The following is a 12629-nucleotide window of genomic DNA, read 5'->3' as shown; positions in this document are numbered from 1 at the left end:
AGGGATAATATCAGAGAACTTCCCAAGTCTAGAAAAATATGTCAGTATATAAGTACAAGATGGTTATAGAACACCACGCAGATTTAACCCAAAGAAGACTACCTGAAACTCCCACAAATCAAGGATAAAGGATCCTAAAAGCAGTAAGAGAAAAGAAACAAATAACATACAAAGGAGCTCCATTACATCTGACAGCAGACTTCTCAGTGGAAAACTTACAGGCCAGGAAAGAGTGACATGACATATTTAAAGTGCTCAAGGAAAAAAAAATTATCCTAGAATAGTATATTCAGTGATGATATCCTTCAAACATGAAGAAGTAAAGACATTTCCACACAAACAAAAACTGAGGAATTTAATCCACACCAGAACTATCCTACAAGAAATGCTAAGGGAACTTTTCAATCTGAAAGAAGAGGACATTAACAAGCAATAGGAAATCATCTAAAGGTACAAAACTCACCAGTAATAGTAGCACACATACAAACAAAGACTATCATAATGTGTAAGTGTGGTGTGTAAACTACTCATGTCTTGAGTAGAAAGAATGAATGGTTAACATATAAAAATAATAAATACAACTTTTCAAGACATAGAGTATAATAAGACATAAAGAGAAACAACAAAAAGTTAAGAAGCATTGGGGGATGGATTGAAAGTATAGAGTTTTTATTACTTTTTTTTTTGTTTGTTAGTTTGCTTTAACAATACACGCTAGGTTTCATCAGTTTAAAATAAAGATGTTATTTGCAAGCCTCATGGTAATCTTGCATCAAAAAAATCCAACAGATTTACAAAAAATGAAAAGCAAGAAACGAAATCTTATCACCAGAAAAAGTCACCTTCACAAAAAAGGAAAATGGGAAGGTAAAAAGGAAAAAAGAGAAGACTACAAAAACAAAAAATAACAAAATGGGAGGAGTAAGTCCTTACTTATCAATAATGTTGAATATAAATGGACTAAACTCTTCAATCAAAAGACATAATGTGGCTGAATGGATGAAAAAACAAGACCCAGTGATCTGCTGCCTACAAGAAACACACTTCACCAATAAAGACACACATTGGGCTGGGTGTGGTGGCTCATGCCTGTAATCCCAGCACTTGGGAGGCCGAGGTGGGTGGATCACGAGGTCAGAAGATCGAGACCATCCTGGCTAACACAGTGAAACCCCATCTCTACTAAAAATACAAAAGAAAAAATTAGCCAGGCGTGGTGGTGGGCGCCTGTAGTCCCAGCTACTTGGGAGGCTGAGACAGGAGAATGGCATGAACCCAGGAGGCAGAGCTTGCAGTGAGCTGAGATTGCACCACTGCACTCCAACCTGGGTGACAGAGCGAGACTCCATCTCAAAAAAAAAAAAAAAAAAAAAAGGCACACGTTGACTAAAAATAAAGAGTAGAAAAAGATAGTTCATGCAAATGGAAAATTAAAAAGCATATTTGTATGAGACAAAATAGATTTCAAGACAAAAAACTATGAAAAGAAATAAGGAAAGTCATTATACAATGATAAAGGGGTCACTTCAGCAGGAGGTATAACAATTGTAAATATACATGCACCCAACATGGGGGCACCCAGACATATAAAGGAAATATTATTGAGCTAAAGAGGTAGGCCAAATACAATAATAGCTGCAGACTTCAACACCTCACTTTTAGCATTGGACAGACCTTTTAGACAGAATATCCATAAAGAAACATTGAAGTTAATCTGCACTATAGACCAAATGGACTTAATAGATATTTACAGAATATTTCATCCAGTGGCTGCAGGATACACATTGTTTTCCTCAGCACATGGACCATTCTCAAGGAAAGACCATGTTGGCCCACAAAATGAGTCTCAAAAAATTCAAAAAATTGAAAACATATCAAGTATCTTCTCTAACCACAATTGAATAAAACTAGAAATGAATAGCAACAATAAATTTGGAAATGATAAAAACACAGATAAATTAAACCATATGCTCCTGAATGATCAATGGGTCAATAAATAAATTATGAAGAAAATTTAAAAAATTATTGAGACAAATGAAATTGGAAACACAAAATAACAAAACCTGTGTAATATAGCAAAAGCAGTACTAAGTGGAACATTTATAGCTATAAATGCCTACATCAAAACAGTAGAAAAACTTCAAATTCACAATCTAATAATACATCTTAAAGAAGCAGAGAAAAGCAAGAGCAAACAAAGTTATAGTTAACAGAAGAAAGGAAATAATTTAAAAAATGGAGTGGAAGTCAGTGAAGTTGGAACAAGGAAAGCATTACAAAAGATCCATGAAACAAAATGTTGGTTATTTGCAAAGATAAACAAAATACACAAACCTTTAGTCAGATTAAGAAGAAAAAAGAGAAGACCCAAGTAAAATCAAGAGATGAAAACGGAGACATTACAAATGATACTGCAGAAATTCAAAGTATCATTAGTCGCTATTACAAGCAACCATATGCCAATAAATTTGAAAACCTAGAAGAAATGGATAAATTCCCAGACATATGTAACCTACCAAGATTGAACCGTGAAGAAATCCATGACTGGAATAGGCCAATAACAAGTAATGAGATTGAAGCCATAATAAAAAGCCCCCCAGCAATGAAAAGCCCAGGACCCAATGGCTTCACTGCTGAATTTTACCAAACAAGGAAGAACTAATATCAAACTATTCCAAAAAATAGAGAAAGAATTAATACTTCCAGGCTCATTATCTGAGGCTAGTATTACTCCACTACCAAAACCAGACAGACACATCACAAAAGAAAACTACAGGCCAATATCCTTGATGAACATCAATGCAAAAATCCTCAGCAAAGTACTAGCAAACCAAATTCAACAATATATTAGAAAGATCATTCATCATGAGCAAGTGGGATTTATCCCATGGATACAAGAATGTTTATTTTTATTTTTATTTTTATTTTTTTATTTTTATTTTTATTTTTTTTGAGACGGAGTCTCGCTCTGTCACCCAGGCTGGAGTGCAGTGGCCAGATCTCAGCTCACTGCAAGCTCCACCTCCTGGGTTCACGCCATTCTCCTGCCTCAGCCTCCCGAGTAGCTGGGACTACAGGCGCAGCCACCTCGCCCGGCTAGTTTTTTGTATTTTTAGTAGAGACGGGGTTTCACCGTGTTAGCCAGGATGGTCTCGATCTCCTGACCTCGTGATCCGCCCGTCTCGGCCTCCCAAAGTGCTGGGATTACAGGCTTGAGCCACCGCGCCCGGCCAAGAATGTTTTAACATATGCAGATCAATCAGTGTGATATAGCATACAACAGAATGAAGGACAAAACCATATAATCATTTCAATTGATGCTGAAATACCATTTATAAAATTCAACATCCCTTCATGATAAATTCCCTCAAAAAACAGTATAGAAGGAACATACCTCAACACAATGAGAGCCATATACAACAGACCCTTAGCTAGTATGATACTAAATGGGGAAAAACTGAAAAGCCTTACCTCTAAGATTTGGAACATGACAAGGGGGCCCACTGTCACCACTGTTATTCAACATAATACTAGAAGTGCTAGCTAGAGCAATCAGATAAGAGAAAGAAATAAAGTGCATCCATACTGGGAAGGAAGAATTCAAATTATCTTTGCAGATGATATACTTTTATATTTGGAAAAACCTAAAGACTTCATCAGTAAATGATTAGAACTGATAAACAAATTCAGTTAAGTTGCAGGATACAAAATCAACATACAAAAATCAGTAGCATTTCTATATGCCAACAACAAGTAATCTAAAAAAAATTTAAAAAGTGGTACCAATGTCCTGGAGAGTTTCATCAAAGTTTTCTTTAGTAGTTTCATAGTTGGGGTCTCAGGTTGATGTATTTAATCCACTTTTATTGGATTTTTTGTTTGTGGCAAGAGATAGTGATCTAGTTTCATTCTTCTGCATATGGATATTCAGTTTTCCCAGCACCATTTATTGAAGAGACTGTTCTTTCCCCAATGTATGTCCTTGGGACCTTTGTCAAAAATGAGTTCATGTTAGATGTATGGATTTTATTTCTGGGTTCTCTATTCTGTTCCATTGGTCTATCTGTATGTTTTATGCCAGGATAATGATGTTTTTGTTATATAGCTCTGTAGTATAATTTGAAGTCAGGTAATGTGATTCCTCCATTTTTGTTATTTTGGCTATTCTAGGTCTTTTGTGGCTGCATATACATTTTGATTTTTTTTTCTTTTCTATAAAGAATGTCATTGGTATGAGATAGAGATTACAGTGAATCTGTAGATTGCTTTGGATAGTATGGACATTTTAGCAACATTGATTCTTCCAATCCATGAATGTGGAACATCTTTCCATTTTTTTGTGATTTATTGTACATTTAAAAAAAACTAAAAGAGTATAATTGGAATGTTTACAAAACAAGGAAAGAATAAATGCTTGAGGTGATGGATACTCCATTTCCCTGATGTGATTATTACTCATGTCTGCTGGTATCAAAATATCTTATGTATCCCATAAATATATCACCTCTATATGCCCATAAAAATAAGAAAATTTTAAATACACAATGAGATACTCCCGCATGCCTGTTAGAATGGCTGTTATCAAAAATACAAAAGATTATAAGTGCTGGTAAGGATGTGGGAAAAAGGAGACCTTTGTCCACCATTGGTGAGAATGTAAGTAAGTACAGCCATTATGGAAAATGGTATGGAGGTTCCTAAAACTTTTTTCTCCGTGTTTTCCCCTTTTTCTTTTTACTTACCACTACCCATATAATTACCAAACCACACACAAAAATAGAACTACCATATGATCCAGTAATCCCACTGCTGGGTATATATCCAAAGGAAATGAAATCAGTATGTTGAAGAGATATCTATACTCCCATGTTCATTACAGCATTATTCACAATAGTCAAGATTTGGAAACAATCCAAGTGTTCATGAACAGATGAATGGATAAAGAAAATGTGGTACATATACACAATGGAGTACTATTCAGCCGTTAAAAAAAAGATATTCTGTCATTTGCAACAACATGGGTGAAACTGGAGGACATTATGTTAAGTGAAATAATCTGGACACAGAAAGACAACTATCACATGCTCTCATTCTTACGTGAAATCTATAAAAGTTAACCTCATAGAAGCAGAGAGCATAATGGTGTTTACCAGGGATGGGGGGGGTGGGAGTGTTGGGGAGATATTTGTCAAGGATACAAAGTTTCAGTTAGATAGGAGGAAAAAGTTCAAGAGATATATTTTACAACATGGTGACTACAGTTAATAACAATTGATTGCATTCTTGAAAATCACTGGGAATAAATTTTAGGTTCTCACCACAAAAAAATGATAACTATGTGAGGAAATTCATATGCTAATCTACTTTATTTAGCCATTGTTTCCAAACATCATGTTGCACTTGATAAATATATACAATCTTTGTCAATTGAAAAAGAAATCAAATAATGGTAGAGATTTCTGAGAGTCTGTGCAAGACAAACTGGCAGGTGGGACAGAGAACTTTATGTAAGGGAATCTTTGGGCTGTGCCCTTCATCTCACTTCCCCTATGTGTGTAGGAAGGAGTAGTAAACCGTACTATTTTGACATTTAAATATATTATAATAGCTAAAGAGGTTTGTCACATGAGATTTTTACAGAACACCCAGGCCGTCTTCTTGAGCAGGCCCTGATGCCCGTTTTTCATAGGTAGGGGAGTGACTTTTCTTTGTTTTCTCAGCATTCTTGATTTGGTCAATCCTCTCATCAAATTTCCTAGATTTTAACTGTTCCTAGACTTTACAGTTACAGTTCTTATATTTTAACTGTTCAGACATATTAATTTTTAAGGAACAAGTCATTTAATTTTAAAATAAATTTTTGTTTTAAAAACTTTAGGAATTTCCAAAGGAATAACGCATGCCCAGTTAGTGCTCAGAGTGGGTATTTGCTGATTTTTAAAATATTATGAGAATATAGTCAAAGAAATGTGAATTAGTTGAAGATATATACATTAACACATGGTTAAACTTTTGTGTCACATGTAAGTAAGGATTTATTCAATAAGTATTATAATGTGTTACAATGTAAAAGGCACTGTGCTGGACACAGTGAGCTGGACACGTAGCTGAAAAGAAAATATTGTCCCTGTATTACAACCTGGCAGAAGATATAAGACATGTGTCCATAAGGTAGAATATGATCGGTATCACAAGAGCCAAAGAAAGTTATCATCCTAGGAATGTCAGAAAAGTAAACTGTTTGGATTAAAAGATTAAAGGAGAGGATGACATTTGAGCAATATCTTGAAGGATAGATAGGCAGAGGCATTTCTCATGGCATGAGCAAAGACATAGATGCCAGAAAGAACAAGGTTTTTTCAGGCAACTGTGCAGAGTGCAGTTGGATAGGAAGGGGCAAATGACCAGAAAGGTTGAATTATAGAATGTCTGGCCTTGAAGGGGGCATTTAAGATAAATTAATCCACTCATGTTATAGGTGAAGAAACAGGTGACTTATCCAAAGCAAGCTATCTGGTTTGTAGTAGTTTGGGGCCAGATTATATAGAGCTTTAGATATTAGGTAAAATAATTCTCATAAATAGTAGAGCTGAGATTTGAACCCAGTAGTATGGCTCCACAGTCCAAACCCTGAATGACTATACTGAACTACCATCGAAGTGGTGCATTACGAAGTGGCAGTTGAGCAGAGGATGAACCAAAATAGGAAGAAGAATAAGTACAGAAAGACCAGTTAGGAGATCATTGTAATGATATAGGCAAGAGGTGATTAGGGCTCAAGTTGTGGATGAGAGTTATTAGAATGGAAGAAAGTGATAGACGCAAGAAATATTTTAAAGAAAGACCTGGTACAGTGGATGCAGTAATGAGGAGGAGGAATAAAAGAGTCAAAAGTATGAGATGATATCCAAAGAAAGGGAATGTAGACTTATAAACCAATAGACTTTTTTTTTTCTTATTTCTATCAATGGAACTTTTTTCTAGAGAAATGAAAATAAAGCTTTGCCTTAATCAACTCTGATCAAGCCAAACTTAAAACATTCAGTTCTGCAACTTGAAGAGAGAGATTAATAAAGCAAAACATGTTTAGAAAATGACGAGTAGGATGTTAAAGAGATTTTATGGCTAACAGTCATAGGAACAGAGCCTGATTAGCTGGGAGAACAGAAAATGCAGGAAAGGGCATAACTGTCCTCAGATATTTGAAAGGCTGTCATATGGAAGAAATAAAAAAGAAAGAAAAAGATACCTTTTTTTTGTAAGGTGTTATGAAGCAGACCAGGGCCAATGGGTGGAAGGAACCAGGAGAGAGGTTTGGGGCACAAGATAAGGAAGAAATATATAGAAATGAGAACTGTGCTGTGCATAGTGCACTTCATCCTTGCACTCCACAGATGTTGGTGGAATGAAAGCCTTGGGGAATAGTGGTTAGCCTGGCTCTGGAATTGCCCCAAAATTGCTAAATAACAACTTGTTGAGGGTACTGTAAAGGAGATTCGAGCAATATATGGGTGGCTGGACTAGGCAAATTTTGAGACAGAGTTTTGCTCTGTCGCCCAGGCTGGAGTGCAGTGGCATGATCTCAGCTCACTGCAAGCTCCGCCTCCCGGGTTCACGCCATTCTCCTGCCTCAGCTTCCTGAGTAGCTGGGACTACAGGCGCTCACCACCACGCCCAGCTAATTTTTTTGTATTTTTAGTAGAGACGGTGTTTCACTGTGTTAGCCAGGATGGTCTTGATCTCCTGACCTCGTGATCTGCCCACCTCAACCTCCCAAAGTTCTGGGATTACAGGCGTGAGCTGCCGCACCTGGCCTGGACTAGGCAAATTTTAAGAGTCACTCCAACACTGAGATTCTTTGGAGCTGTGGTTGGAAAAATTTTGAGTGATTAGAACTAGGGTAGCGCCCTGTTCTCAAGTGTGGTGGACTTAAAGCTTTTGGTAGGATGTGGACCAAGTCTCTAGAAGCCAGTAAATCTAGTAAGTATGTGTGTGCTGAAATTGAAAAGAGGCAACCCAGGAATATGCTCTCCAGAGAATTAAAGGCATACCTGGAAAAAATGATTCCACTCTAGATAGACTCATTTTCTACTGTCAGTCAGTCATTTCTAGGAAATGGTAAAATAAGTTGATTTTTTTTTGGACTTTGATTTTGGAGGTGTCTCAGTAGCTGCTCATAGTAAGAAGGAGACTGAAATTATTCATTCACTCAGGCAGCAAAAGGTAGAAAGAAGTGCAAATATATCTATCCAATTGACATAAAACCTTGTTATTTCAAGCAGTATGTAAAGTTAAGACTAGAGCAAGTGGCCTGACAGTAACACTCCTGTCTTTCCCCATCTCTCCTCAGGCTGCCTGTGCCAACTCTTCACCTTTGAGTCAGGGGAGTGCTTGTAAAATTTTGATTTGCCTTGGGTCCTACCCTTAAGTTGATTGTTCCCTACCTTCCTCTGACCTCAAAAATGGTCAGAATCATAAGTCTTATTTCCAGAAGTAATCCGCTGCTTGGTTCATGCACCTCTGTAGCAAAGATGATAAATACGTTTAATCTTTTGGGCCAATTCTGATTGAATAGTAGTGGCCACATAGGGCAATGTGGTGAGAAGTCATTTGGAGCCTCATCTGAACACAGCAGGAAAGAATGCCATGGCTGATTAACGATGTCTGCTGTATAGGTAGGGGGTAAGAGACTGACAGCATGCATGCCCCCAAAATGTACTATTCTTGGAATACAGGAAAAAGTTAAAAACTTCTGCCAAAAACTTTTATTATCTGCAACTTGCCTAGGTTAAGTGGTTAGAACACAGGGCTTCTAATCCCTAATCCTCCTGTATGTTTTAGCCATCAGAATCGGATATTAAGTTGAACCTTGATTCTGGCCACAAAATCATTTCCTAACTGTAGCCAAGGCTGAGTCCTGGCCCTGGTCACAGATTAAGCCCCAGTCTGGCCACAGATGGTACCCTAACTCCAGGCAGCTAATACACAAATGATCATTATCAGATGGATTAAGTCAAATGCATTCTCACATCTGGCGACACAGTTCAAGGCCTGCGCTTTACTAGAGGTGGGTCAGTAGCTGTGCCTTTTGTCTGTGAAGGACAGTGCATTATTGATATAGCAATATGCTTGTCAGTGTTTCTTCTTCAATTGTCTGGCTGCAGAGAGCACAGATACTTTATTGCTATGGTAGACAGTCTTTTCCTGAAGAAGATAAAAATAAAATGGCAAGAAAGAAATGAAACTTGAGTGAAAGAAGTAATTTCCTGTGACTGTGAAAACATAAAGCAAATGCCTGAACATGATTTTAAATGGATCTGTGAATGTGGCTGATGGAAGGAGCTTTCTTGGAAAGGACGTAACTGTGAGTGTTGCTAGGTATAGAGCACATTAGGGGGCAAGGAAGCCAGGAATCATGTGCTGGAAGTCAGTTTCTGTTAAATGAATAGACTTCAAACAGCTACTAAATCCGGTCTAGATAAATGGGTTTTTAGAATAATAATTTTTAAAAAATCATGAAGTGACTTGATAAGGTAGTAATGAAACTGTCAAAGTCTCCACTTTGACTGAAGCTGAGGTGTAATAGGGGATTTATTTCAATATCTAAATCTTTTCAGAATGTCAGGAGGGGGGAAGCTGAGATATTAGAACTACATTTGAATCCTTGTACTGGGAGTGGGGGCTTTGGAATGTACGGGAACAGTTTGGTCCAATAGAACCTTCTATGATTATGGAAATATTCTATATCTGCTCTGTCCAGTACAGCAGCCCCTAGCTATATGTGGCTATTGAGCACTTGAAATGTGGCTAGTGTGACGGAGGAACATGCTTTTAAATTTTATTTAATTGTAATGGATTTAAAATTAAATAGCCATAAGTGGCTAGTGGCTACCATACTGGACAGCATAGCACTAGAATTTAGGTAAGTCTCCATATCTAAAAGCAACAGAAAAACCCAAGGAGAAAAGAAAACACCAGCAAATCTGTATGCCTGTGCTCAATTTTTACCTCTATTGAGAAGAATAGCCTTTTAGCTTTAGATAGACTTGGCACCTTGATTTTAAATGAGAGCATGCCAGCATTGGTGGAGTGTGTGTCCCCGTGGTCAATCTAAGAACATGGAAAGTTCAAGCACATTATTCTTTACTAATGGGCATTAATAACTTTAATGAAAGTAATCCACCTTATTTTAAGCAGAGAAAAGAATATTTTACAAAAGAAATGTAATTAGGATTTTTATTAGAGAATATGCTACTGTTTTTTGTTTTTTTTTTCTGCTCCGGATATAATAACCAGAGTTCTGTCTTTATATGGGACACATATAATTCAGTCAAAGCCAAGAAACTTAATATCTATTTCAATATCACTCTATTGGTGACTTGGACTATAGAATAAAACAAGAAAATAATGATATACAGTTGAGTCTCCATATCCATGGGTTCTGCATTTGTGGATTAAACCAACCACAGATTTAAAATATTTTTTTAAAAAAACAATAAAACCCAAACGAATACAACAATTTAAAATAATACAGATAAAAAGCCAATGCAGCATAGCAACTATTTATGTAGCATTTAATTTGTATAAGTAATATAGAGATGATTTAAAGTATAAAGGAGGATGTATGCAGGTTGTATGCAAATACCGTACCATTTTATATCAGGGACTTGAGAATCCTTGGATTTGGGTATCTGTGGGGGTACTTGGAACCAGTTTCCTGTAGATATGGAGGGGTAACTGTGCCGTAAACCAAATGAATTTCTTGGGAAGAGTTTGGGTGTGATGAAGCAGATCTTATACTTGATTGGCTTTATCCCCTTGTTCTTTTAATGATTGTAATTTTGACATCTAGCTCTTAATTTGCAACTGTTTTCTTATGTACTACCTTTATGCTTCTTAATTTTTCCCACTTTATCATCTTTCATTCACTCAAAAAACTTAAAGAAGTCTCATGTATCTAGTGCATTGGGTATAATGAGGTATGGTAAAAGATAATACTGGGGCAAGATCATGAAGGACTTTGAAGCCATGCTGAAGCATTTAGACTATTCCGGGAGCAGTGGGATTTACATGAGATTTTCGGAAAGCTCATCGGCTGCAGCATGGGGTATGAATTGAAAAGCAGGGAAAGTGAGACCTTTTAAATTAGTTAGGAGGTAAGGTGATGGTAGCAGCAGAGACATAAAGAAGTAGACAGAATCAAGAAATGTTTAAGTGGTAGCATTGCTAGAACTTGGTGACTGATTAAATGAAGAAGGAACAGACTGTATCCTCCTTGAAACTCCTTGAATAGTCTCTGCTCCTGCCCTATGCCTTTCCTGAGACAAAACACAGAACTCTGTCATTCATCCCCCAAATAAATCCACTTCCCAAGCATTGAAGGGAATATGCATTTTACTGAATATTTCATGGGGAAATGGAAGACTGGGTTACATTGTGCATAACAGAGGGAAATTTAATCTGATTCCCTTATTGGACATATCTCACCCAAAGTCTTTTTCCTATCTGATTTTCCCCTGGTTTTTCTCTTCCTCCTTCCTCTAATATTCCTGTCTCTCCAGCTTCTCTGCCCTCCTGCCCTCTCCTAGATTCGATTCTGCCTCTACCCCCTTTCTTATAGAGAACAATTTTCCTTTTCTCTGGGCTTGTACAATTTACATTCTCATGTGGCAACCTAGTTTTACCTTTTGCTTGGGATCCATCATCTTTAGAAGTCAGGAGGCACCATAGATAATAATCAATTTTCCTATTTTTTTCTTTTGCCTCAGGCTCTAATATGGCTAGGCACTACATTGTTACTATTGTTATTTAAAATTTTTATATTTTGTTCACTATGTATTTTTACATTAATTTTGATTTTTTAAAATATTGCTTTAAAATGCTAGTCATCTTAATTCTGAGTCTTTTGCTGCCCCTGATATTTTGTGTTCAAGGGGAGTGCCTTGCTTGTCATACTATTGTGCCAGCCCTGGCCTTTGATAACCTGGAGGAATTTTAGAAATACATTTTATGCACTTTACATGCCTGTAATTCTCCTGAAATACAGGCTTTCTTAGGCCACCTACTCTAACTTTTTGTATATTAATGCTTATTTCTACCCATCTGAGGTATATTTCATTGGAAAAATTTATTTTTACTCATTCAACATTCTTTAAGCTCCTCTTATATACCAGGCACTGTGTGCTGGTCTAGGCTTATAATTGTAAAAAGATCTTTTCAGCGGATGAGATAGAGAGGAAATAAATAAATATGCCAAAAATTGCTTAAAACAAATTGTTTTTTGGCAAATAGGTATGAGTACCTACTATGCTAAGTTTTGCGGATACAAGATTTCTGACCCTATGGAGCTCATATCCTTACAGGGGAATAAAGTCACAACTTGGACTGGTGGCAAGAAAAAGGGCCTGGGGAAAAAAGACAAGGAAAATTGTGTTTAGTAGGTGGTAGAGGAAAAAAAACTAGGAAGTGACTTTTCCCCCAGCATACATAAGGCAAACAGTTGGTCATGCAAGCCAGCTTGTGCCCAAAGTCGTGAATATATGAAATGGTGTTAGAAATGTTAGAAAGCAGCAGGATGGGCCAGGCAAGAGAGATCAGGAACTGGAAATTAAGCCAGCATGTTGGGATGA

Source organism: Trachypithecus francoisi, unplaced genomic scaffold (genome assembly GCF_009764315.1).
Source record: "Trachypithecus francoisi isolate TF-2019V2 unplaced genomic scaffold, Tfra_2.0 Lachesis_group6, whole genome shotgun sequence".
In the NCBI taxonomy this organism is placed as follows: domain Eukaryota; kingdom Metazoa; phylum Chordata; class Mammalia; order Primates; family Cercopithecidae; genus Trachypithecus; species Trachypithecus francoisi.
Note: the sequence above shows the minus strand (reverse complement) of the source record.